The sequence below is a fragment of the Bacillus rossius genome, chromosome 1 (genome assembly GCF_032445375.1).
Source record: "Bacillus rossius redtenbacheri isolate Brsri chromosome 1, Brsri_v3, whole genome shotgun sequence".
NCBI classification, from domain to species: domain Eukaryota; kingdom Metazoa; phylum Arthropoda; class Insecta; order Phasmatodea; family Bacillidae; genus Bacillus; species Bacillus rossius.
This window is the reverse complement of record NC_086330.1, coordinates 21,927,775-21,953,975: the sequence shown is the minus strand read 5'-3', so window position 1 is coordinate 21,953,975 and position 26,201 is coordinate 21,927,775. Positions and strand designations below refer to the sequence as shown.

The following is a 26,201-nucleotide window of genomic DNA, read 5'->3' as shown; positions in this document are numbered from 1 at the left end:
ATCACTATTTTTTATGGATACAAGTAGGTGTATTTGGTAGGTATGGGGGCACCGGCTCACGGCTGGGGAGCCGGGGAGCCACGGCGGCCATCTTGGATTACGTCACTTCCGGCGGCCATCTTGGATTACGTCACTTCCTGCGGCCATCTTGGATTACGTCACTTCCGGCGGCCATCTTGGATTACGTCACTTCCGGCCGTCATCTTGGATTATGTCACTTCCGGCGGCCATCTTGGATTTGACTTTAACCTTTGACCCCAACGACCATTTTGTTTTCTAGAACATTCCACCTTATTATGACGTCATGTCCTCCATCTTGAAAATCCTATTTATTATCCGATTTTAATTAAAAAAAATAAAAATTAATAATTTAATTTTAATTAATTGTTACAATTATCTAACACCACACTCCTATACATTACGTTTACATCATCGAGCGCCCCACTCTTCTACATTACGATTACATCATCGAACACCCCACTCATCCCTGTCGCAATTTTTCTAATTAAATGTTACAATTATCTAGCACCACACTCCTATTCATTACGTTTACATCATCGAGCGCCCCACTCTTCTACATTACGATTACATCATCGAACACCCCACTCATTCCTGTCGCAATTTTTCGTAACACCACCATCTTTAAAATAAATTTATTATAAAAACAATAATCTAAACCATTATCGTCTGCCGGAGGCAGCCATCTTATTTAGTGGAGACCGCCATCTTGATTTCATCTGATGGATGTTATCATCGGGTGTAGGTTTCTAAAGTACGTTAGTGTATGTAAGGTCGAGTTCCTATCCCTTACCAGCATTATTATGATCCTTATAGACAAAAAACCACAAAAATCCACAAAATCCACAAAAATCCACAAAATCCACAAGACCATAAAATCCAGTCATTTCGTTGTTTTAACCACCATTTTTCCTTAAAGTCCTACCATTTATAGGTTTTAACTAAAATATATGTTATCAATACTATCGTTGTGGATGTGATAGTTAAAGTAATGATAATTTTAAAAAAACATTTATTACTCCATCTTAGCGGACCAGAAATTTTCAGAGTCTTAACCCACAAGTAGATAAGTATCTCTTCTAAGTAGGAACATGTTTGCGTACACGTGTTTAAAGAGCTGCACGGAAGCAAATATTTTAAATGTTTGGGTATACATCCATCCCCCTCCCATAAAATTTTTAATGACAGAAAAAACACAAGCAGCTTTAATCGTTCACGAGAATATTATGCTACAAACAAAAATACCGAATCAAATTTGTACAGTATTAGATGTTCCCCTATCTTCACGAGAGAGGCCACATCCGACACATAACATTTTACGTTTCAACTTAATGTCTGATCGCTATAGTGTATATGATGCAGTTACAACACTCACCTCAGCCATTACCTACTGCTGCACGAGATGCACTTCATATCAAATGAAAATAGTATTTTTTTAAGTCGTGGCAAGAAGTCGAAGTAAATAAAATATTAAAAAAAATATTTAACATATTTAATAAAAAAAACACAATCCTTCGCACCATCTTCTCCCCCTTGTTAACAGAAGGCGTTACCGACCCTCTTCACAACACCCCGCTCCGCAGTACTTTCCATGCTAGCATCAAATACTTTGCCCACACAACTATACAAGCACCACACAGCTCCAAAGTCGATAATTGAGGAATAAGCGCCTAATATCCCCCCTTCACAGCAACAATATCCTCCACAGTCAGAGTGGAGGTGTTCACAGGTACATCTGAGATGTCTTCCCTGGACTCTTCGTCTTCATCCATCGCAAGAACTTCTTCCTGGCCGCTAGCCTCCTGACAGCACGCATAGAACTCATCCTCAACAATCTTCTCATAGGTGGCCCGACACATCTTACTAGCTCTGTTGATAACTACGAATGATACATCCTAAGGCTGCAATTGTTCAACTGTCCCCACCCCTCTACCCTTTCTATTGCAGTCCTGTTCGTGCGTGCCAAGCACACACGTCACTGACGCACGGCCTTTGACGTCAGCAGACCTACCCCCTCCCCCCTCACCCTGAACCATCCACACCCCAAATAGCTGCGTCATTTAGACCTGTCGCCACGCGTCCCCAGCCTCCTAATACCATTTTAAGCACCTTCGACGAACATCCCGACCTCTGGTAACTAGTGAAAAGTTTCAAACAGCACATGAATAAATACATTTTTTATTTATTTTAGACTTGCATTTATTAATATAAAAATTTACAACATTTCAAAACATTATAATTTATATGGCATCAGTAGATTTTATCCAACTGATTTTCACATTTATCGAATCCTAGCCACTTCACAAACAAGGCATCATCTTTCTAATCTATCAATTTTTCTACTTAATAATCGCTTGGGTACTTGGTAGGCTGAATTTGTTCCCCATAGAATCCGCCACGTATCACCAAACCTCGTAAATCTTCCAAGTAGTAACATCTCGGATGGTAATTATGTGTTTTAACAACACGGAATATTTATGTTAACCATTTATAAATACATACAAAATATTCAATTTTAGCTCTAAGTTTTATTACGCCTAGTTTATTTGCATCAAAATAAACAGTTTCCAGGAGTGAGTTATCTTTTACATTAACAGGCACCATGCCAGTTTTTCTGTATTTTCTGTAACATGTAAATCCACATAATATAACTCCCTTTTGCTGCGAACTCCCTTCACATGACTTCCTTTAGAGCAGGAATAAATCATTCATCCACCCATCCTTTATCTCGGTGAACATATAGTTTAATTATTTATTTCGAACAAGGCTACAAGACTTCTTGGCTACAAAGCTACAAGCTACAAGGTTCCAATCGGCTACGTGTCTACAATACTACCAGGCTACAAGACCACGAGGCTACAAGAATACATCAAACACATAGAAAAAATCTGGGTATAAAAATACCAACTCAGCAAATTTAAAGCTTACTGTAGAGCCGAAACATCCCTGAAATATGTATTTTATGCTTCCTACAAGACCAAGGGGTTTTGAACCATTAAATATTCAGCCCTGGCTACAGACTTGACAACAAACATTCAATGAAACGGACACACATTTGGGTAAAACATTGAACTCAGTAGGATATGATATCTAGGATACATTAGTTAAAATACTAAAGGAAACGATAGAATCCAGCTCAAGCCGGCTACAATGCCTCCATCCACATTTGGCTCCAAATGATTTCAGTTACAATGTAGCACGTACCCGCCACAATTGCCAGAAATACGTTATTATGACTCTCCATTTTGTTAGTCATTTATTACGAATTTTACATCTTTAAGTCAGAAGTTGTACTACGAGAACCCAACCTCAGCTAGAAATTAGATTACAATAAATAAAACAAACTATTTATCCAAAGTATAATTTGGTTTTTAACTTTTATACACATGCAGACAAAACAAGTTGTTATTGTATGTAGCATACATTTCTTATTTCACGAAGTATAGAGCATAATTGTTTGGTATTGGGTAAATTTTCTTCATTTTTGCGAGACAAGTAGAAGTCCTAACCTATCTACCAATATGTTAGAATATTTCCATGTGGCATAATAAATATCTTCGGCTTCTAACACCTTACGTAAATTTTCATTACTAATACTTTTAAGACCTCTAAAGTTCCGTTTTTAATACCAGCCTTAAAGTCATTAAAATTGTAATCGCCCCACCGACCATCATAAGCCTAATCTGAATAATTTAGTTTAATAAGTCGTTTCCATCATTTTGGCCTCAACACTTTATCACAGTATTCGATCTTGTGAGCTTCAAGTTCTTAATCATAGTCTTAGTTCTTGTAAGCTTCAGGTGAATAATCGCAGTCTTCGACATGTTCAGCTTTAGGCTGTTCTAATGTGCTCTCAATTTCATGGAGGCGACTAGAACTTGGTGTAAAAATTTTTTTAATTACCCATGAAAATGCTACTTTCTTCGTTAACTTTTAATTCCAAATAATTAACAAGACCTGGGATAGTACTATTAGAATCATCATCTTCACATTTCTCGTGATCATTATAGTCGTCTAATATTTCACTTCCTTGCTTTTATAGACACACAATTCTTAACATTAATCAGCCTTGTTTAACCAGACCTCAAGGGGGGAGAGAATCATGTTACAAACGAGTGTTTCTCGGCTGTACTTAGCATATTTAACGAATGAGTAATGGATATTTTTATTCAAGTACCACCTGATTAAAATGCGGAAATTTCTTATTCGGTGTCAGGAATTCACAATACAAACGGATATCTCTCAATATATTCCAAGACCAATACAAAAAATAAAACTCAATAAAAGATATATGACTCAAGAAAATCTGGAAGCACATTCCTCTAAAAGAATACAGACGTGTCTATTACTAATGTGAACACACATTTAAACACTAATACTCCTATTTCAAACACAATTCATCATATTTCAAACACATCTCAGCATATTTCAAACAATTATCCACACAATTCACAAAAACTGCATATTTCAAGACCAAGAACAGAAGTTTGAAAGATGTTCTTTTCTCTTCTAGAGCGACTCATGATGTTACAATCATCTGGTTTTCGTCGATGCTATAGATGTTTATGCAGGCACGAGGATTCTGTTTCTCTAACAGAGGTATCTGGCGAAGTGGATTGGGAAACTCGTTGTTAGTGAAGTTGAACTTCCCCTCCAAGTCACTGTAGCACTGACTAACATGCTCAGATGCTCACCCGCATTTAACTTGACCAGAATTGCACACTAAAACATATGTGCTCATCTAAGTATTTACAGATTGACCACCGCATATTTTTCTTTGATGCAGGTAGGTATTTCGATGTAGGAGCTAGCTCGAAGTGGATCAAGCTTGTTAATGTGTAGTTGTAGTCGCCAGACAAAGACCATCCGGACCCCTTTCATAATTAGTATTCTTCCTCTTTACATATCTTAAATATGTATTCAGTAATGACATCCTCCACTTCACGAACTGCAAAGAGTGGAACATTCGTGGTTTTGAAGGCCTTCTTGTCTTCACACGTACCCATTGGCTTTTCACAATTGCACTCAAGCACGATGTAATACTTGAGTGGACCATCCTCTTCAATTTCCTCTAGAAGTTGGCTTATTAGTTTAACCTTGATAGAGTCCAAGTATGTACATGTGTCCTTGACAGAACTGGTATTATTTTCTACCACACAAGTCTTCAAGTTACCCCAGATTCCCACTTCTGCAATGATGAAGTCGTGGATGTTGGCCAAAACCCGCCTCTGTCACCAGCAATGTTCGGCTGGTGCTTGGCTTAGGTATGACTACAGGCTTAAGCGCGGCCATTCTCTGCTTCTTAGTTGATAGTGGATCAGGACCCTTGCACACTTTGGTATGTGCTTTCAACTTACCAGCCCTGGCGAACACTTTAGCATAGTTCCCACACAAATACATTTTATGGCTAGGTTTGAGACCGCAAGCCGTCTTCTCATGATGTGTGACATGGCTGGAGTTTTCGAAGGTTTTGAAGCAGAAGCTACACCAGGTGACTGAAGTCGTGAGGGCAGCACCAGTACATGTTGTAAGATATTACCGCAATTTATCACTGCGAGCAACCATCTTTCCACACAGATGACACTGCTTGAGGTCATGCTGCTGGTTGTCAGCACACTGACGTTCATAACGGTAGCAGTTATTAGCTGCCGTATAGGTAGTAGGGAAGAAACGTCATTTCTGCATGGTTGATGTCATCACAACAATCGGTAGTCTGTGCTCAATGCACGGAACACACGAAGGAAGCCCGACGTACGGAGAACTATAACAGAAGTCTTAAGAAAACAATGTAGCTACCCATTACATGAAAATGTTTGCATTAATAACTTCAAACCTACAAACTACAGCTTCAACAAACCAATCCTTAAGTTAGCAATACCTTACCCCGAAAAAATCTAAAAATCACTAAAATGTTAAAGTACTGTAACTGACAAGTTACACAGAAGTAGTCAAAAAATATTCAAAGTCCTGGTAACTGGTAACATTTACAAATTTTTAAGTACAGAGAAGCATTTAGCTGAAAAATATTCAAAGTCCACACAACCCCCTCTCCACACAAATGTTTAAGTACAGTGAAGCATTACCTGAAAATATTCAAAGCCCTATATAGTTACATTTTCAAACAAAATATTAAGTACACAGCAGCATTTAGCTCGAAAATATTCAAAGTCCACACAACTCCCTCTCCACACAAATGTTTAAGTACAGAGAAGCATTAAACTGAAAAATATTCAAAAGCCTGCACAGCCACCTTTTCACACAATAGTTTTAAGTACACAGAAGAAGCTAGCAGAAAAAAATTTTCAAAGTTCTGATAGCTAACAAAATTATTTAAAAGATCATATAGATAGCTATCTAAAAAAGGAAATAAAATGAATACACAGTCTCAAATCCACTCATTTACACGAAATCCAAAAAATTAACCCACAAACTACAACTAATCATACTACCACTCAATATAACAAAGAAGCCCCTTGCTTGAAACCAATCAAACATAAAAATTGTTACAATTTTAGCACAAAACGTAGCTCATGTGCAGGTTTTCATAACTCCTGAGTTTTGGTAGGTATGTGATGTGTGCAGGGGTATGGGGTAAAAACATGTAGCAACCATGCAACAAGTATGATTAACCTCTATAGCTTGGACCAAGTACAACCACTTTTGGCTTTGCCAATTAGAGATGAGGTCGCTAGGTACTTTCGCAATCATGTCTCATCTCTCAAAAATGTCTGAGAGCCTGAGCTATCCACAACAGTCTCAAGCAATTCACGGTATCGTGGACCCATGAATCCGTCAACACACAACCATTATCTACACACACAGTTAAACTTCTACATGGCAATACTTGACATGGTAAATGTTATAGTTGTGAAAGGAAATAGTTAGAAACATTGAAATCCAATACTTTTTTTTGGATTCAGAACACACACATACATGTGTGAAACTAAGCATGGGACTTGAGCGAAAACACTAGTTGCTCACGAAACATTTTGTGTAAATAACTTCATACCTACAAACCCACATTAAATCCATAATTCATAGTGATAAATTATCAAACCAACCCACAACACCATCAAATTAATCCGCACATTAGCATATTGCAGCTACCCCCACCACCCTTTGAATTCAATCTAACATAAAAATCACTCAAATACCACCAATGTAAAAATTACAAGTCGAAAAATTATGCATGAGTTCAAGTATGGAGGTGATCTCATCCATATCAGTACAGGCTCCTACACAAAAAGAAACAATTAAATGTATCACCCCGGCCACCAAATCATTTAGACCATCCCAAGACACATATAATATCTCTTATGCTGCCATTATTCTGAAAATCACAAGATTCTTTGTTTTTAACACCAGCTACATGGTCATTATCCTCATCATCTTCTCTGATATCATCGACACAGTCATCATCATGATCAACATAATCATCCAGATTACTGTCATATTTCGTAATCTTAGGCGTCGAAGCTTCTTCTTTGTATTGAAACATTCTTTATAAGTGTCCATCAATTCTCCAAGTTCGAAGGCTCCGGAGAAATGGGCTGAAACATATTCTCACTATTCACAATAATGATACTTCCACCATCTTCGGTCTTCCTTAAACCTGCAACATCCTTAATTTCAAGTTCTTTGTCGAGATCAGAAGAGCTACAAACATTCATCCCAAGGAATAACATTCATCAGTGAGCATAACTTTACAAGTCTTACAATGTCTTGTTAAGCTCTCTTAGAACAAAATACCTGTCACACCGATCAAAACTTAACATTTTATATAGTTGGTTTTTGACATCATTCCTTCTCAGTGTAAAACCCCTGTCACAATAACAACACCAGTGACCTTTTCATGACGTTAATAGCACCGATCCAGAATCCATATTAGTTTCTACGACAAATGTCAGAAGCAACCTGAAAGTTAAACGCAAACACAAAACTTAAATAGAACATTAAAATAAACTATCAGCGAGAGTTAATTCCGAATTTTAAATAATACATGGTTAAGTAGTTCCGCTTGTCACCAACATATTTTGCAACATGCCGATTTAAAGTAACTAATTATTTATTTCTAATGAAGTAAACCTTATACAAAGTACATAATATAAGTTAAGTAAACATAAATGTTACCCACATATGACTACAAATGTAGTAATTCGGCAGAAAATGTAACCAATTTTCTCCATCTGTCTACAAATGTAACCCTGTAGCCTATGTATTCCGATCTTCAACCCACTTCGTTTCAGAGTATAATGGGTGCATTCATACTGTTTATAAAGCTATGTTATTATGTAGCATGCAGGATGTATACTTGGTGTTCTCAAGAGAAGTAAGAATTCGATAGGTCTCAAGGGAAAGAAAATCAAATTTGTGTTGTCCTCGTAACAAGCTACCTTTTGCTTATATGTAACAAAATAGTGAATTTTAATCAAGTGTCATCGTTATTTTCATTTGTTTAAACTAACTGAAATTCTCAGCACATAACCAGTCACATGTAGAAATAATCTGACTATGGTGGATTATTACCACAGAATTCGCTGAAAAATGCTATGTGAGAATCAATTTTATTTCTAAATAAGGTCACATTCGCCAGTTCTAAGAGTGAACATTATGGAGGATGTATACTTGGTGTTCGCAAGAGAAGTAAGGATTCGATAGGTATCAAGAGAAAATCATCAAATTCTTGTCAGGTAAAAAAGCATAAGCACACGAAAAAAAATTCTGACACAGTAAAGTTGAAGCAAACTTATAAATCCATCGAAATTTCACGTGAAAAAATAGGAGCACTCAGAGAAAACCATCAGGGAGAAGATTTAATCCTGCTTAAGCAAAGAGTTCACAAGTTGACTTGTGCTAGAACTCTCATGTTGCTTAAGCAAAGAGTTCACAAGTTGACTTGTGCTAGAACTCTCATGTTGCTTAAGCAAAGAGTTCACAAGTTGACTTGTGCTAGAACTCTCATGTTGCTTAAGCAAAGAGTTCACAAGTTGACTTGTGCTAGAACTCTCATGTTGCTTAAGCAAAGAGTTCACAAGTTGACTTGTGCTAGAACTCTCATGTTGCTTAAACAAAGAGTTCACAAGATGACTTGTGCCAGAACTCTCATGTTGCTTAAGCAAAGAGTTCACAAGTTGACTTGTGCTAGAACTCTCATGTTGCTTAAGCAAAGAGTTCACAAGTTGACTTGTGCTAGAACTCTTTGCTTAAGCAGGATTAAATCTTCTCCCTGATGGTTTTCTCTGAGTGCTCCTATTTTTTCACGTGAAATTTCGATGGATTTATAAGTTTGCTTCAACTTTACTATGTCAGAATTTTTTTTCGTGTGCTTATGCTTTTTTACCTGACAAGAATTTGATGATTTTCTCTTGATACCTATCGAATCCTTACTTCTCTTGCGAACACCAAGTATACATCCTCCATAATGTTCACTCTTAGAACTGGCGAATGTGACCTTATTTAGAAATAAAATTGATTCTCACATAGCATTTTTCAGCGAATTCTGTGGTAATAATCCACCATAGTCAGATTATTTCTACATGTGACTGGTTATGTGCTGAGAATTTCAGTTAGTTTAAACAAATGAAAATAACGATGACACTTGATTAAAATTCACTATTTTGTTACATATAAGCAAAAGGTAGCTTGTTACGAGGACAACACAAATTTGATTTTCTTTCCCTTGAGACCTATCGAATCCTTACTTCTCTTGAGAACACCAAGTATACATCCTGCATGCTACATAATAACATAGCTTTATAAACAGTATGAATGCACCCATTATACTCTGAAACGAAGTGGGTTGAAGATCGGAATACATAGGCTACAGGGTTACATTTGTAGACAGATGGAGAAAATTGGTTACATTTTCTGCCGAATTACTACATTTGTAGTCATATGTGGGTAACATTTATGTTTACTTAACTTATATTATGTACTTTGTATAAGGTTTACTTCATTAGAAATAAATAATTAGTTACTTTAAATCGGCATGTTGCAAAATATGTTGGTGACAAGCGGAACTACTTAACCATGTATTATTTAAAATTCGGAATTAACTCTCGCTGATAGTTTATTTTAATGTTCTATTTAAGTTTTGTGTTTGCGTTTAACTTTCAGGTTGCTTCTGACATTTGTCGTAGAAACTAATATGGATTCTGGATCGGTGCTATTAACGTCATGAAAAGGTCACTGGTGTTGTTATTGTGACAGGGGTTTTACACTGAGAAGGAATGATGTCAAAAACCAACTATATAAAATGTTAAGTTTTGATCGGTGTGACAGGTATTTTGTTCTAAGAGAGCTTAAAAAGACATTGTAAGACTTGTAAAGTTATGCTCACTGATGAATGTTATTCCTTGGGATGAATGTTTGTAGCTCTTCTGATCTCGACAAAGAACTTGAAATTAAGGATGTTGCAGGTTTAAGGAAGACCGAAGATGGTGGAAGTATCATTATTGTGAATAGTGAGAATATGTTTCAGCCCATTTCTCCGGAGCCTTCGAACTTGGAGAATTGATGGACACTTATAAAGAATGTTTCAATACAAAGAAGAAGCTTCGACGCCTAAGATTACGAAATATGACAGTAATCTGGATGATTATGTTGATCATGATGATGACTGTGTCGATGATATCAGAGAAGATGATGAGGATAATGACCATGTAGCTGGTGTTAAAAACAAAGAATCTTGTGATTTTCAGAATAATGGCAGCATAAGAGATATTATATGTGTCTTGGGATATTCTAAATGATTAGGTGGCCGGGGTGATACATTTAATTGTTTCTTTTTGTGTAGGAGCCTGTACTGATATGGATGAGATCACCTCCATACTTGAACTCATGCATAATTTTTCGACTTGTAATTTTTACATTGGTGGTATTTGAGTGATTTTTATGTTAGATTGAATTCAAAGGGTGGTGGGGGTAGCTGCAATATGCTAATGTGCGGATTAATTTGATGGTGTTGTGGGTTGGTTTGATAATTTATCACTATGAATTATGGATTTAATGTGGGTTTGTAGGTATGAAGTTATTTACACAAAATGTTCCGTGAGCAACTAGTGTTTTCGCTCAAGTACCATGCTTAGTTTCACACATGTATGTGTGTGTTCTGAATCCAAAAAAAAGTATTGGATTTCAATGTTTCTAACTATTTCCTTTCACAACTATAACATTTACCATGTCAAGTATTGCCATGTAGAAGTTTAACTGTGTGTGTAGATAATGGTTGTGTGTTGACGGATTCATGGGTCCACGATACCGTGAATTGCTTGAGACTGTTGTGGATAGCTCAGGCTCTCAGACATTTTTGAGAGATGAGACATGATTGAGAAAGTACCTAGCGACCTCATCTCTAATTGGCAAAGCCAAAAGTGGTTGTACTTGGTCCAAGCTATAGAGGTTAATCATACTTGTTGCATGGTTGCTACATGTTTTTACCCCATACCCCTGCACACATCACATACCTACCAAAACTCAGGAGTTATGAAAACCTGCACATGAGCTACGTTTTGTGCTAAAATTGTAACAATTTTTATGTTTGATTGGTTTCAAGCAAGGGGCTTCTTTGTTATATTGAGGGGTAGTATGATTAGTTGTAGTTTGTGGGTTAATTTTTTGGATTTCGTGTAAATGAGTGGATTTGAGACTGTGTATTCATTTTATTTCCTTTTTTAGATAGCTATCTATATGATCTTTTAAATAATTTTGTTAGCTATCAGAACTTTGAAAATTTTTTTCTGCTAGCTTCTTCTGTGTACTTAAAACTATTGTGTGAAAAGGTGGCTGTGCGGGCTTTTGAATATTTTTCAGTTTAATGCTTCTCTGTACTTAAACATTTGTGTGGAGAGGGAGTTGTGTGGACTTTGAATATTTTCGAGCTAAATGCTGCTGTGTACTTAATATTTTGTTTGAAAATGTAACTATATAGGGCTTTGAATATTTTCAGGTAATGCTTCACTGTACTTAAACATTTGTGTGGAGAGGGGGTTGTGTGGACTTTGAATATTTTTCAGCTAAATGCTTCTCTGTACTTAAAAATTTGTAAATGTTACCAGTTACCAGGACTTTGAATATTTTTTGACTACTTCTGTGTAACTTGTCAGTTACAGTACTTTAACATTTTAGTGATTTTTAGATTTTTTCGGGGTAAGGTATTGCTAACTTAAGGATTGGTTTGTTGAAGCTGTAGTTTGTAGGTTTGAAGTTATTAATGCAAACATTTTCATGTAATGGGTAGCTACATTGTTTTCTTAAGACTTCTGTTATAGTTCTCCGTACGTCGGGCTTCCTTCGTGTGTTCCGTGCATTGAGCACAGACTACCGATTGTTGTGATGACATCAACCATGCAGAAATGACGTTTCTTCCCTACTACCTATACGGCAGCTAATAACTGCTACCGTTATGAACGTCAGTGTGCTGACAACCAGCAGCATGACCTCAAGCAGTGTCATCTGTGTGGAAAGATGGTTGCTCGCAGTGATAAATTGCGGTAATATCTTACAACATGTACTGGTGCTGCCCTCACGACTTCAGTCACCTGGTGTAGCTTCTGCTTCAAAACCTTCGAAAACTCCAGCCATGTCACACATCATGAGAAGACGGCTTGCGGTCTCAAACCTAGCCATAAAATGTATTTGTGTGGGAACTATGCTAAAGTGTTCGCCAGGGCTGGTAAGTTGAAAGCACATACCAAAGTGTGCAAGGGTCCTGATCCACTATCAACTAAGAAGCAGAGAATGGCCGCGCTTAAGCCTGTAGTCATACCTAAGCCAAGCACCAGCCGAACATTGCTGGTGACAGAGGCGGGTTTTGGCCAACATCCACGACTTCATCATTGCAGAAGTGGGAATCTGGGGTAACTTGAAGACTTGTGTGGTAGAAAATAATACCAGTTCTGTCAAGGACACATGTACATACTTGGACTCTATCAAGGTTAAACTAATAAGCCAACTTCTAGAGGAAATTGAAGAGGATGGTCCACTCAAGTATTACATCGTGCTTGAGTGCAATTGTGAAAAGCCAATGGGTACGTGTGAAGACAAGAAGGCCTTCAAAACCACGAATGTTCCACTCTTTGCAGTTCGTGAAGTGGAGGATGTCATTACTGAATACATATTTAAGATATGTAAAGAGGAAGAATACTAATTATGAAAGGGGTCCGGATGGTCTTTGTCTGGCGACTACAACTACACATTAACAAGCTTGATCCACTTCGAGCTAGCTCCTACATCGAAATACCTACCTGCATCAAAGAAAAATATGCGGTGGTCAATCTGTAAATACTTAGATGAGCACATATGTTTTAGTGTGCAATTCTGGTCAAGTTAAATGCGGGTGAGCATCTGAGCATGTTAGTCAGTGCTACAGTGACTTGGAGGGGAAGTTCAACTTCACTAACAACGAGTTTCCCAATCCACTTCGCCAGATACCTCTGTTAGAGAAACAGAATCCTCGTGCCTGCATAAACATCTATAGCATCGACGAAAACCAGATGATTGTAACATCATGAGTCGCTCTAGAAGAGAAAAGAACATCTTTCAAACTTCTGTTCTTGGTCTTGAAATATGCAGTTTTTGTGAATTGTGTGGATAATTGTTTGAAATATGCTGAGATGTGTTTGAAATATGATGAATTGTGTTTGAAATAGGAGTATTAGTGTTTAAATGTGTGTTCACATTAGTAATAGACACGTCTGTATTCTTTTAGAGGAATGTGCTTCCAGATTTTCTTGAGTCATATATCTTTTATTGAGTTTTATTTTTTGTATTGGTCTTGGAATATATTGAGAGATATCCGTTTGTATTGTGAATTCCTGACACCGAATAAGAAATTTCCGCATTTTAATCAGGTGGTACTTGAATAAAAATATCCATTACTCATTCGTTAAATATGCTAAGTACAGCCGAGAAACACTCGTTTGTAACATGATTCTCTCCCCCCTTGAGGTCTGGTTAAACAAGGCTGATTAATGTTAAGAATTGTGTGTCTATAAAAGCAAGGAAGTGAAATATTAGACGACTATAATGATCACGAGAAATGTGAAGATGATGATTCTAATAGTACTATCCCAGGTCTTGTTAATTATTTGGAATTAAAAGTTAACGAAGAAAGTAGCATTTTCATGGGTAATTAAAAAAATTTTTACACCAAGTTCTAGTCGCCTCCATGAAATTGAGAGCACATTAGAACAGCCTAAAGCTGAACATGTCGAAGACTGCGATTATTCACCTGAAGCTTACAAGAACTAAGACTATGATTAAGAACTTGAAGCTCACAAGATCGAATACTGTGATAAAGTGTTGAGGCCAAAATGATGGAAACGACTTATTAAACTAAATTATTCAGATTAGGCTTATGATGGTCGGTGGGGCGATTACAATTTTAATGACTTTAAGGCTGGTATTAAAAACGGAACTTTAGAGGTCTTAAAAGTATTAGTAATGAAAATTTACGTAAGGTGTTAGAAGCCGAAGATATTTATTATGCCACATGGAAATATTCTAACATATTGGTAGATAGGTTAGGACTTCTACTTGTCTCGCAAAAATGAAGAAAATTTACCCAATACCAAACAATTATGCTCTATACTTCGTGAAATAAGAAATGTATGCTACATACAATAACAACTTGTTTTGTCTGCATGTGTATAAAAGTTAAAAACCAAATTATACTTTGGATAAATAGTTTGTTTTATTTATTGTAATCTAATTTCTAGCTGAGGTTGGGTTCTCGTAGTACAACTTCTGACTTAAAGATGTAAAATTCGTAATAAATGACTAACAAAATGGAGAGTCATAATAACGTATTTCTGGCAATTGTGGCGGGTACGTGCTACATTGTAACTGAAATCATTTGGAGCCAAATGTGGATGGAGGCATTGTAGCCGGCTTGAGCTGGATTCTATCGTTTCCTTTAGTATTTTAACTAATGTATCCTAGATATCATATCCTACTGAGTTCAATGTTTTACCCAAATGTGTGTCCGTTTCATTGAATGTTTGTTGTCAAGTCTGTAGCCAGGGCTGAATATTTAATGGTTCAAAACCCCTTGGTCTTGTAGGAAGCATAAAATACATATTTCAGGGATGTTTCGGCTCTACAGTAAGCTTTAAATTTGCTGAGTTGGTATTTTTATACCCAGATTTTTTCTATGTGTTTGATGTATTCTTGTAGCCTCGTGGTCTTGTAGCCTGGTAGTATTGTAGACACGTAGCCGATTGGAACCTTGTAGCTTGTAGCTTTGTAGCCAAGAAGTCTTGTAGCCTTGTTCGAAATAAATAATTAAACTATATGTTCACCGAGATAAAGGATGGGTGGATGAATGATTTATTCCTGCTCTAAAGGAAGTCATGTGAAGGGAGTTCGCAGCAAAAGGGAGTTATATTATGTGGATTTACATGTTACAGAAAATACAGAAAAACTGGCATGGTGCCTGTTAATGTAAAAGATAACTCACTCCTGGAAACTGTTTATTTTGATGCAAATAAACTAGGCGTAATAAAACTTAGAGCTAAAATTGAATATTTTGTATGTATTTATAAATGGTTAACATAAATATTCCGTGTTGTTAAAACACATAATTACCATCCGAGATGTTACTACTTGGAAGATTTACGAGGTTTGGTGATACGTGGCGGATTCTATGGGGAACAAATTCAGCCTACCAAGTACCCAAGCGATTATTAAGTAGAAAAATTGATAGATTAGAAAGATGATGCCTTGTTTGTGAAGTGGCTAGGATTCGATAAATGTGAAAATCAGTTGGATAAAATCTACTGATGCCATATAAATTATAATGTTTTGAAATGTTGTAAATTTTTATATTAATAAATGCAAGTCTAAAATAAATAAAAAATGTATTTATTCATGTGCTGTTTGAAACTTTTCACTAGTTACCAGAGGTCGGGATGTTCGTCGAAGGTGCTTAAAATGGTATTAGGAGGCTGGGGACGCGTGGCGACAGGTCTAAATGACGCAGCTATTTGGGGTGTGGATGGTTCAGGGTGAGGGGGGAGGGGGTAGGTCTGCTGACGTCAAAGGCCGTGCGTCAGTGACGTGTGTGCTTGGCACGCACGAACAGGACTGCAATAGAAAGGGTAGAGGGGTGGGGACAGTTGAACAATTGCAGCCTTAGGATGTATCATTCGTAGTTATCAACAGAGCTAGTAAGATGTGTCGGGCCACCTATGAGAAGATTGTTGAGGATGAGTTCTATGCGTGCTGTCAGGAGGCTAGCGGCCAGGAAGAAGTTCTTGCGATGGATGAAGACGAAGAGTCCAGGGAAGACATCTCAGATGTACCTGTGAACACCTCCACTCTGACTGTGGAGGATATTGTTGCTGTGAAGGGGGGATATTAGGCGCTTATTCCTCAATTATCGACTTTGGAGCTGTGTGGTGCTTGTATAGTTGTGTGGGCAAAGTATTTGATGCTAGCATGGAAAGTACTGCGGAGCGGGGTGTTGTGAAGAGGGTCGGTAACGCCTTCTGTTAACAAGGGGGAGAAGATGGTGCGAAGGATTGTGTTTTTTTTATTAAATATGTTAAATATTTTTTTTAATATTTTATTTACTTCGACTTCTTGCCACGACTTAAAAAAATACTATTTTCATTTGATATGAAGTGCATCTCGTGCAGCAGTAGGTAATGGCTGAGGTGAGTGTTGTAACTGCATCATATACACTATAGCGATCAGACATTAAGTTGAAACGTAAAATGTTATGTGTCGGATGTGGCCTCTCTCGTGAAGATAGGGGAACATCTAATACTGTACAAATTTGATTCGGTATTTTTGTTTGTAGCATAATATTCTCGTGAACGATTAAAGCTGCTTGTGTTTTTTCTGTCATTAAAAATTTTATGGGAGGGGGATGGATGTATACCCAAACATTTAAAATATTTGCTTCCGTGCAGCTCTTTAAACACGTGTACGCAAACATGTTCCTACTTAGAAGAGATACTTATCTACTTGTGGGTTAAGACTCTGAAAATTTCTGGTCCGCTAAGATGGAGTAATAAATGTTTTTTTAAAATTATCATTACTTTAACTATCACATCCACAACGATAGTATTGATAACATATATTTTAGTTAAAACCTATAAATGGTAGGACTTTAAGGAAAAATGGTGGTTAAAACAACGAAATGACTGGATTTTATGGTCTTGTGGATTTTGTGGATTTTTGTGGATTTTGTGGATTTTTGTGGTTTTTTGTCTATAAGGATCATAATAATGCTGGTAAGGGATAGGAACTCGACCTTACATACACTAACGTACTTTAGAAACCTACACCCGATGATAACATCCATCAGATGAAATCAAGATGGCGGTCTCCACTAAATAAGATGGCTGCCTCCGGCAGACGATAATGGTTTAGATTATTGTTTTTATAATAAATTTATTTTAAAGATGGTGGTGTTACGAAAAATTGCGACAGGAATGAGTGGGGTGTTCGATGATGTAATCGTAATGTAGAAGAGTGGGGCGCTCGATGATGTAAACGTAATGAATAGGAGTGTGGTGCTAGATAATTGTAACATTTAATTAGAAAAATTGCGACAGGGATGAGTGGGGTGTTCGATGATGTAATCGTAATGTAGAAGAGTGGGGCGCTCGATGATGTAAACGTAATGTATAGGAGTGTGGTGTTAGATAATTGTAACATTTAATTAAAATTAAATTATTAATTATTATTTTTTTAAATTAAAATCGGATAATAAATAAGGATTTTCAAGATGGAGGACATGACGTCATAATAAGGTGGAATGTTCTAGAAAACAAAATGGTCGTCGGGGTCAAAGGTTAAAGTCAAATCCAAGATGGCCGCCGGAAGTGACATAATCCAAGATGACGGCCGGAAGTGACGTAATCCAAGATGGCCGCCGGAAGTGACGTAATCCAAGATGGCCACCGGAAGCGACGTAATCCAAGATGGCCGCCGGAAGTGACGTAATCCAAGATGGCCGCCGGAAGTGACGTAATCCAAGATGGCCGCCGGAAGTGACGTCATCCAAGATGGCCGCCGTGGCTCCCCGGCTCCCCAGCCGTGAGCCGGTGCCCCCATACCTACCAAATACACCTACTGATACAAAGAAGGAGTGAAATGAAACCTACAATTTAATTGATAAATTTACTTTTATTTGCACTCATTAATCCAAATATGTTTATTACTTTAACGAAGAGATTATTTTAACTATAACTTTTTTACGTGTTTGCTATTTAACTTCTTCCAATCTGTGTTATTCTATTAAGGATAGGACGATGATATGAAACGTAGGAAACAAATGGGAGTGTTTCAAGTTTAATGTGCCTCGAAAAAGTCAAATCGATGGTTGTTCCAATCGAGTGGAAGAGGGATAGATGTGGCGCAAGCGTACAATGAGCGTAACGGGACACAGCGTAACGGGACAATGTGCGTAACGGGACAATTTTCGTGCGTGCAGCCGGCGTTCATCGATTTATTAGACGTTGTCACGTCAAAAAATATTTTCCAATAACTTGCACTAGTTGTAAGTTAATATTATATTTTTTTTATGTCGTATGTTTGAAGAGATAACAGTTAAGATGTGTGTCGCTATATAATCGACTCGGCATTGATAAATTTAGTTCACTCTGTGGCTCGAGCGTGAACTATCTTATGTTGGATCTCGTAACCACGTGAGTTTAAAAAGAGATCAGACATCTAGTATGTCGTTATCATTCATTGTGTAAATATTTTTTTTTATTCTTGCTCGTTGAAACATTTCATTATTATATTTAGTTTTCATCAAAAAATGCTTTTGCGTGTGAAATTTTACTGAATAGTTTGGTTGCCCATGGCTTCGCTAGCACAGAATCTAGGCCAGCGAGAATATTGTAACCCTGCAAATGAAGCAGGTGAATAATTTTTTAACTTTCTGAAGTAAAACAATACACACAATAAAACGTACTATTATTTTAGGGTTTCATTGACCAAGAAACAACTCGGTTTGGGATTTCGAAAGAGAAAATGTAAATAAGCTTTCTTTTTTTTAAATGCAGATAACATATATTCCAATCATCGTTATCTTGTTAAATACTTTATTTAATCACGCTTTCTTCCTTTAATGTTTAGGAACTTATTCTGACAGATAGTAAAAAAGACTCTGCTTTATTTTTGATGTAAATAGTACCAATTTTCATAATATATGTTTCACTAGAATTCATGTCATGTAAATTTCCAGTCAGTACACAAGGAAAATAATGCTAAATAAACCGATTACAACAGTTTAATTTGTTTCCTTATACTGTATTCATTGTCATGTTAGGACATCATTTACGAAACTTAAGATTGTATCTACTTTTTTTGATCCACCAAGTTTGGATGTAAAAATTCATGTCCGTCATCATTCACAATGTATAATAATTGTTTGAAAATATCAAAGTGGTCTCGTCTATACCAACTTATGACACAATTTATCCAAATCTTTATAGGTTAAAAATAAGCATTAATTTAGTTTTAATTTTAAGATGTCTTACTTGTTAAATATTAATTTAGTAGATTCAGATATATGTTTGGTTTCCAAAACACCCCAAACTAAAACCCATTTTTGCATATTTGGAAATTGAATTTAAAAATAGGGCAAACTTAGAAATATGCTGATTTAATTTATGTGAAAGTCTCATATGCTTTTTTTTTTTTAGCTCTCTATTAAGAAGATATGTCCTATTTCTCGTATTTAATTTATATTTACATTTAACACGGTTAAACTTGTAAACAGTAACTGAACATCAACAAAATAAATAAAAAAAGATATATAAAATTCATACGTTTTGCATGATTATATATCGAAGTTGAATTATAATTTTATTGTGCAGTATGGAAAAGGAGAACCAAGTGTCATAAATAATTGATTTTTGGTTTGTTGCAATGCAATACTACTGCGTGGTATGGTATAAACGTCTTTCAGAAAAAAAGATATTTCATTTTACCTAGCCTCTTAAAATTATCAGATTTCTTTATAATTTTCAGGCTTTAATTTTATTTACCCTGAAAATCATAAAAAAATCTGATATTTTTAAAAAGCTGGATACAATTAAATATTTTTTTCTTAAATTGAATTAACAACATCACATAATATCAGTTTAATTGACTTCAAACCTTTAAAAAAAAGTTCCAGTTTTATATTATGTTTCATCCTCCTTATCCGTACTGCACAAAAACTTTGAAAATGCAACTTTAGCAGCTAGCTATGGAGAAAGTATGTGATTCATGTACATAATTTTGTGAAAGTTCAGCCACTAAAAAAATAGGTCAAGTTTAACAGTGTGAAACGCAAGAATAAATGTTACCTGGAACGGGACATACACCCTCGGTGATATTAGTTTTTTCTTTACTGGGTGTAAGCGCGGAGCACGTGGAGAAATAAACCACTTGTCGTGGATGTACGCACTGCAGTGATACAAGGGAAGAACGCGCTCTTACAATGAGCCCAATCATTCTTCGTTGAGACGTGAAATAACGAGCAAACGGTAAACGGCGACCCAAATTTTTTTTCTTTTGTTTTTCATCGCGTAGGAGCTTCCTCCATCCACATACATACCGTTTTTTTTTTTCCCATCTTTCTTGCCCGAGGCGGCGTATGGTTTGCCTGACACTGGATGGGGGCTCCCATTAAAGCCTCTGTCTCCAGACGGCGTTTATACGCCCCGTCGTCGAGTTATGAGCCGGGCGGGTCGGTCATGAGCGGAATGTCACTCCTGGGGACCATCGACCTGCAACGGAGAATCCACCCCACCACCTCCCTTCCCTTCCCAACCAAGGGCCGAAATTTCGCACCGCCATCTTTCGGCGGCGCGGAGCGGGAGAAACTCTCTAGCGCAGACGTCTGTCGGGCGCTGAAGCCTGCGGGCGAAGATGACGGATTCACAGCTGAAGCATCGCTAGAAACTACAGTACGTCCATAGAACAATGACCTAGTTATGAAATTTCAATAGTATCAACTGTAAGCCTTGCAGACTGTTGTCTCAAGATCGAAATTAAATACATAAATAAAATTAAAAAAAAAAAAAATACTTCTAGATGAACGTTTTCTCGCTTGCAGTGCCACATTTCCCCAGTTATTATAGGGTGAAACTGTAAACTTTATTTGGCCACTGGACAAAGCCCCTCCTCACTGGAATCTCTCTGTGAAAGAGAGTAGTTGAACGTCGACCGTTTTATTGGTCGTAATGGTCGAGACGACAGAGCTATTTTTCGCTGGCATCCACATGCACCTAATATAACGCCTTGCGATGTTTTTTTACCTTTTTGGTATTTATATAAGATCGTGTCTACGTTACGCTGCTACCCAATGATTTGCCATTACTCCGGAAGTGCGGAAATAATTGGACTTCAGGTTGGATGTGTATGTCTGGAGAAGCGAGTTGACGTACCATCGTATCTCTGTCTGAATGCTCAGTTTTCAGCGGATCTGTAAGTACCTATCGACAATATTATTTTATGCTATCGCAGATGAAACGTTACCATTGAACAAAAGTATCACCTACCTCGCACTTTAACATTGGAAGGTTTTTTATTATTATTATTGTTAAGTTTACCACTGGCATTCAACAGCGTCTTTTACTACAGTGTTTGGATTGGTTGGTGAAAATTATCAAGGCAAAGGAAATAAACACTCTTACCATAAAATAATATTTATTTTGAGGGAGGATAAGTTTAAACCCTTACCTGTACATGCCAAACTCTAATATTATACTAATCCCAGTTTATATTTTTATAACGTTTCAAAATATCGTTACACTCTGAAAGGATATATGTGTTTTATTTTAAACTTTCCTGGAAGTCAAAGTAATTAATTTATCAAGCATTTCGTTCAAACCGTTTATGGTATTTAATGCAAAGGACCTATTATTGAACCGTATCATCGACATTCTTAACTTAACAAATAAACTTTTTGACTCACTTGCTTCAAGGGTTAATTTTCACTGAAAAAAAAAATACGCGAGTGAGTCTTTCAATACTCACCAGAGATGTGTATCATAAAACCTAGGTAACAAGTAAATTCTTTTAAGTTATTCTATTGCAAATACACTTATAAGACGAAAATCGAACAAACAATTTAACATAGAATTCTTTAAAATTATGCCAAACGTGATAAATATATACGCAGACTGAGTTTTCAACTACATTCCTTGACGCAAATCACACGTAGTTTCTGCGACCGCCTCTAGAATTCGTTTGCCGAAGCCGCTACGTCGACTATCGAATCATTCGATTTGCAGACCGAAATTTCAAGCCATATAATGAAACGTCTTTGATTAAAGCGGAAAAGACTTGAAAAAAAAAAACTACTGAACTCCGGGTTTGGACCTGATTTTCGCCTCAACATGTTAAAATTCACTAAACAGTTAATAATATAAAGTTTTTCTTTTTGTTTTTGGTAACTTCGGTTTCGCGCCATCCGCCACAGATGGCAGCACCGTGGTCACGCGCTTCCGTTCCGTACACGAAATCACTCCCACCAGGCACCGCATACCGAGAGCTAAGCTCGGTCTTGATTGGGAGTTCGTGTCGGCGCGTGACGATTGATGAGAGGTAGGCCTATTCGCTGGAAGAAAAAAAGGAGAAAGGGGCGCGTGTGCTGCGCCGGCCACAAGGGCGAAGGCGCGCCGGGTGGAGGCACGCGGCTCGACCTTACAGCCCTGGGGCGCGGCTCGTCACGGGTCCTCGGCTCCGCAATTAAACTCGCGCACCTGCGGGGTAACAGGCCCGGCGTGTCGAATGGGGCAGCGGGATGGGACGGGAACCCGTTTTCAATAGGATGCGGAGGGAGCTACAACGGGGGGAGGCGGAGAGGAAGTTGGTTTGTTGGACAAGGGTCCCTGCACTGCGTGGTGCAGCCGGAGAACTCCAAAAGGGGAAAGGGGGGATGTGCCTGGGGGAAGGGGGGTGCCTGGAAACTCAATATGTCCAGCGCTGTCGGGTCGTACATAAATCTGGGAGGGTAGGCGGACCATGTGACCTCAATCATCCTGCACAACAACCGCCCTCCCCTTCCACACCCCAAACAACTCACCCCATCCCTTCCCTCAAAACAAAAACACCGCGCCGGCAACAGCTACGCCCGTAGGGCGGGAAAAAAAAAAATATTTCGTTGCGTCGGCGCGGGTAGGCTGGAGGATAGTGAAGAGTGTTGGAGGGAAAATGGGGGGAGGGAGGGGATAACTAGGAATGGGGTGCCTGTTAAATTATTGCAGGTATTGTGCCGAATGCGTGTTGCTGATGGCATCAGATGTTCGCCGCGAACAAGGAAATAATTACTCTGCGGAACGGCGCGACGACTTGTTACCGTCACCGACACAACAACAATCCACGCACACAGTTATTAATGCACCGTGAACGAAAATTAAAAAAAAAAAAACATTCTTCACTGTTGTTGTTCTTTCGGACAAACTTACTATGGAAAGAAATTAGGGTTAGATGTGAACTTAAAGTTGAAGTTCGAAAAAAAAAACAGAGTTTTATGAATTATCCCAAGAATAGAGAAATCACAAAAGGAGGTTGACGTGAATGGTTTGAATTTCATGTATCTGTACTTCCAAGACATGTGACATAACTTTTGGATAAAGTACACTTTTACCTAAAAACTTGACCATTGTTTTAAATCCTTTCTAGTGACATGCAACACTAATATCTACGATATTTTGGTAGTTAATAATTGAGTAAATAAGTGAGGTACTATTTAAAATTCTTTAAAATGCTCTCATAAAAAATATATGATATATGTGACATAGTATATGATGCCTTCGAAGTTCTGATGTACATATTTCAAATAGAAATATAACATATACAAAATTACTTCCTTATATTTCTTAAAAGTGAGATATCAACTGTAAAAGTGAGACCTCATTGGATTTACAATACTTACATACTACGAAATATAAATTCATAGTACATTTTCTTCAGAATCTGGCTTCAATGAGCGTTCTTTCATATCATAAAATCTTAATAGCCTTGGGAATCTAAGTTCATTACGAGCATTTATATTTATACTCAAATAATTTGTAAAGTAATGAAATTTATAGTCACACTTACTGAAGACGTCGAACAAAACCATGAAAACTCCTTATGGACTGAAACAATAAATATTCGCAAGCCCTGAACATACACTAACTAATCTCAGGACTGATGAATAAAAAGTGACGTAATTTTAGCATGAGTTGTGTGTCATTCAACAAAACAAATTTTGTCACAAACGTCTAACGCTCGACTCTTTAATTTTTAATTAATTATTTGTCGCGCGATTGTTCATGATGGTTTATTTAATCACGCGAGTAATTATTTCTTTAAAAAAACACATTTTGTTTTCACTTTATGGCTAAGTCGTTTGGTCACTAACGACTTGGGTGCTTACGAGTGAAATATATATGTATATATATTTAAGAAACATTATAATTTCGTTAGTAACCCCATATGCCATTCGTTAATGTGGGTGTTTTCTCAACGTCCCCCCTCTTGCAGTCTCTTCGACCGCCTGATGGGAACCATTGCAACACCATAACTACGATTATTATACTTAATATATGAAATTAATAATCCAATAATAACTACTGAAGCAATTGGACATCAATGATATTTAACACATGAATACGCAGATTTCGATAATATAGAATTTGTTTCACAATTATAATTAATAGAGGAAACAATAACTTCCGTCTACTAGCTGTAGTTAATCGAATTGTATCAATGTCAAACAGTTTTATTCGAATAATTGTCACGTCTGTAGATGTAATTCATTCTTTTTTTTTTTGACGTGACAACGTCTAATAAATCGATGAACGCCGGCTGCAAGCACGAAAAATGTCCCGTTACGCACATTTTCCCGTTACGCTGTGTCCCGTTACGCTCATTGTACGCTTGCGCCGCATCTATCTCTCTTCCACTCGACTGTTTATAAAGTGAAGTGAAAAGTTAATGTGGTTTTCATTGCTTATTACAACAACAATTTCGGCAATAAAGGTTAATTATTCTTGCATTTTAAAAATCTGATTACTAGTATAGTTTCAAGTATTTATTCTTTTATTATTAAAATACAAATTATTCAATTTTATTCATGAAGTATGCAATCATTTCATCAATGTTTTGTTATCACGTTGTCACGTTAAACTATCGTCCGTGAACCGACTTTACAGACGACCAATTTTTTTTTTTTTTGCGAGACCACTTCAGGCGTCCCTGCAGACGTACGTACAGCCACTCGCCCGCAGCTACGCTCCCGGCGCGAGCGTTCCTGGTCGCTACGCTCGCCGCGCCGGGTGGACGGAGCGTAGTTCGACCCGCAAAACGCCCGGCGCGGCGTTCGCTAGACGCGTCCGAGCGCAGTTCAAACGAAACGCACGGCCCGCCACTTGCGAGCGACATGTCAACATTTGTGCGCTCGTTTGTTGACGGCTGGCCTTGTGTCCGCGTGAACACGTAGGTAATTAAAATTTTACAAATTCCTTTTTTCTTGAAATGAATTCCTTATTGCACGCACAAAACGCAACGGTAAAAATTAAAATAAATGTAACGGCAATGTTTACTATTGATTGTAATTTTTTTCGGGGTAATGAATATGTATATTGAATTAAATTATGTTATTTAAAACGGTGAAACACATTGCAGAGCATTAAATTTTTTTTTGGTCAGTTATTCTGATTGCGTGTTTGTTGTGGCATACCTCGAAATATACCAAACGGGTTTCAGTGAAATTTTTTTTGTTAGCAAGGTCATTAGCAGACTTAAAAATTAGGCTTCATGCAATTACGGAATAAAACCCCCGGGGTGGAAAAGGGAAATAAAAAACTTTTAAAGTAACATATTTATACCCGAAAGCTAATTTAGTTGAGATAGAGGATGTGAAACCACATATATATTATACACATAAAAAAGTATTTTTTAAATATCTTGTGAAATTAAAAATGTAAGTGGTGTGAAAGAAGTAAGTTTTGTTTTTATAATAAGTAATTATACATCTCCGAAGATAAAAAGCGTAATGTTATTTATTTTGTGCAAGTATAAAAATATACATAACTACCAACTAATTTTTGCCATTTTTCGGTATTTTATTGCTAAAAGAGGAAAAATGGGAAAAGTTTGTTAAATAGCAGAAAAGACAAAGGATATATTTAGTATGTAGAACCAGAAAAAGTTACTGCAATGATGCATTATAAAAATTTATTGAA

The 26,201-nt window shown here is 37.2% G+C and overlaps 1 protein-coding gene across 1 annotated transcript in view; it reads left to right on the top strand.

Moving 5' to 3' along the window:
• The window catches only part of LOC134528646 (protein CEPU-1-like), a 360,241-nt gene that overhangs the window by 262,315 nt on the left and 71,725 nt on the right, over window positions 1-26,201 (top strand). The gene's annotated exons all lie outside the window — the stretch shown is intronic.